General features: G+C 58.4%; 1 long non-coding RNA gene across 1 annotated transcript in view; it reads right to left on the bottom strand.

The window, feature by feature from the left end:
- Nucleotides 1–1,546: 1,546 nt before the first annotated feature.
- Nucleotides 1,547–3,014, bottom strand: part of LOC106726282 — a 3,383-nt gene continuing 1,915 nt past the window's right edge. The window contains exons 2-3 of the long non-coding RNA XR_001362311.1: nucleotides 2,160–2,521; nucleotides 1,547–1,573 (exon numbers count right to left, since the gene is read on the bottom strand). This is a non-coding gene — a long non-coding RNA (uncharacterized LOC106726282). The remainder of the gene's footprint in view (nucleotides 1,574–2,159; nucleotides 2,522–3,014) is intronic.

Raw genomic sequence — 3,014 nt, forward strand, 5'->3', positions numbered from 1 at the left:
GCTCGGAGCCCCCGGCTGTCACTCACGGCACGTCAGCTGTGGAAGGGGGCAGGGGCGCCTGTGTTGGCATCACACGGAGGGAAGGTTGGACGCCAACCAAACGCGCTGCTGAGGGAGCGGGGATCCGGGGACATGGCGCCTGCACGGCCAGGAGCCTCCCCGCCGCTCCAGCCTCAGCCTCCATCCGAACGCGTCCCCCGAAGCCGTGACCTCCCTCCGCCCCTCCCGTGTTCACGTCCACGTATGTTCCAGTTCACACGCGATGCACACGTCATCCAAGCAGCTGCGCGTGGGCCAGGGATGCCTGGTCGGTTCCCCAGCTGAGTCGGCGGCGGGGACCTCCCCCAGGAGGAGCGATTCCGAGGCGGCCGGTCGCCACCTGGACCGTGTCTGTGAAACACGACAGTTCTCGTCCCGGAGCGAAGGCTGTAAACGGGTCCCCTCACCACCGCGAGGAAGAAGGCGTCCTGCTGCCGCCCACACGTCAGATGGAAGGTGAAGGTCACCTGGTGGCGGAGGGGTCAGCCAGCTCTCGTCTTAAAGGGGCCGTCACGTGTGACCACTGGCAGGGCTCCCACATGGCCAAGGCCTCCAGCAATCGCTTCATGTCAACAGTGTTGATGGCTTAGCTCTAAAATATTTTAAGAACTTTGATTAAAAATCAGCAAAATCAGCCCTGGCCGGTGTGACTCAGTGGATAGCACATCGGCCTGTGGACTAAAGGGTCCCGGATTCGATTCCTGGTCAGGGCGCAGGCCCGGGTTGTGGGCTTGATTCCCAGTGGGGGGCGTGCAGGAGGCAGCCAATCAATGATTCTCTCTCATCTTTGATGTTTCTCTCTCTCTCCCTCTCCCTTCCTCTCAGAAATCAATAAAAATATGTAATTTTTTTTTTTAATTAGCAAAATCCGGGAGCCAGAGGTAGGCAGGTTTGGATTAACACATGGAGACACACACCTGCGCCTCTGACCGTGGGGCCCCTGTGTGGCCATTTTTCTCAAAATATCACCAGAACCCGGACCCACGAGCGAGGGAGAAGTGGCCTCTGCAGGAACCGCTCCATAAGCGTCTGGAACGTCGAGCCTCCTGATGAGCCGCCGTTTCTCTCTGTGACGAGGCTCTGCGCCCCGAAAGCCCCTCACTCCGCAACGGGCTGTGTCCGGGGTTCAGCAGCTCCGAGCTCCCGAGTCCGTGGTCCGAGGGCATCTCCCCGCCCGGCGTGTCTGACCGTGAGCCTGGGTCCCCGGAAGCAGCGGGGGGAGGGGGGTCTCGCTTTATCTCCAAACTGACAACCTCTGACTTCTAACGGGTGTTCAGCCCCGTTTCGCTGTCATTCCTGATGGGATGGCGTTCACGTCCACCGTCTTCCCAGTTTGTTCTTGTTTCCGTTCTCGTTTCCTTTGTCACCTTTCCTGCCTCTTTGGGTTATTTTTCATGATGCCTTTTGTGGTTGACGTTTCGTTCATAGCTGCTATTATTTCAGCATTTCCATGTGCCTGTTGGGACTTCTTACTGACTTTTTGTTGTTGTTGTTAATCCTCACCCGAGAATATTTTTCCATTGATTTTCTTTTTCTTTTTTTTTGGGGGGGGGGGGGGAGTGGGAGAGAGAAGGACAGAGGGAAACATCGATGTGAGAGAAACACATGGATCCCATACTGCTAATTACACCCACAACATTTTAATTTATTCATTTAAATATTTAAAAATAGTTATTAGAAAGAAAGGGAGAATAAGAGAGAGAGGAAAACATCAAAGATGAGAGCAAATAATTGATTGGCTGCCTCCTGCATGCCCCACACTGAGGATGTTGCCCAAAACCTGGGCATTGCAACCAAGATGCGTGCCCTTGACCGGAATGGAACCCGGGACCCTCTGGTCTGCAGGCCGACGCTCTACCCACTGAGCCACACCGGCTAGGGCTTTTTTTTTTTTTTTCATTCTGGGATTCAAGCATGAACCCAGAGGCCAGGGACTGGAGGAAACCGGAGGCACGTCGCGAGGACGACGCTCACATCCATGTGCCCTGTCGCCAAAGGCCGGGCTCCTCGCAGCAAACACATGTGTGGCCGCCCGACCGCCTCGCTCCTCCCACAGGCCTCTGGGAGCCCCGGTCAGCAACGCCGAGTCCAGTCCTGGAGCAGAGCTCCTGGCAAAACACCTCACGGAGCAGCATCTGCCCAGACGCCGCCTCGTGGGCCAGGCAGGGGGACACGCACCCGTCTGTCCTGAGTCTGCCACGCGAGGCAGACGTCCCTGGGCGATGACCCCTCAGCAGCGCAGGCTCACGCGACCCCTCGCACTCCGTTCAGAGGGGTGAGTCTGTTCTGTGCGGGGAAGAAATTACAGCCCGAGGACGCGGGTCAGCGGGAGGCGGTGGGTCTCCTCGCACGCGGGGACGACGGCTTATCAAGTGGCCGCGGGGCGATGCGAGGAAACGCAGGGCCGTCTGGAACCGCCTCCCGTCCGTGTTTCAGAGATTCTCTGGGCCTCATTCCCTTTGCAATAAGAAGCCTTGTCGACCTTTGTGTAAAAAAAAAAAAAAAAAAAGCATCAACAACAGAACCATCTCCTTAAAGTTCCGTCTGTGCAGATGCTGTGGAAGCACATCCCCGAGGGTTCGTGGGCCTGACCTCGGACGCGCGGACGCGCCTGTGGGCACGCGTGGCCAGTGTTCTGTCACAAAGCAGCGATCGCCGCGTGCTAACGACTAGTGTGCGAGCGGACAGCTGCGGAGGGAAAACGCGGTGGCTGTTACAGGAATTTGACCCTGTTGGTCCTGCTGTGGACGCTCACGTGATCCAGCCTGGCTGCCATGGAAACTGCCAGTCAACGCAGACGGCCATCCCCACCGAGGCAGCGGCCTGAGAGCTGGGCACCGGCCTTGCAGTTCCGGCCACTCCCCCAGCTCCACGCCACATCACCCCCGCTCCCGCCCCTCCGGCCTCTGCACAGCCGGCTCGGTGCTTGGGGAGGGGCGACACGGAGACTGGCACCTGCCAGATCAGCCCGAGTG

Source organism: Myotis brandtii, unplaced genomic scaffold, assembly GCF_000412655.1.
Source record: "Myotis brandtii unplaced genomic scaffold, ASM41265v1 scaffold247, whole genome shotgun sequence".
Taxonomy (NCBI): Eukaryota; Metazoa; Chordata; class Mammalia; order Chiroptera; family Vespertilionidae; genus Myotis; species Myotis brandtii.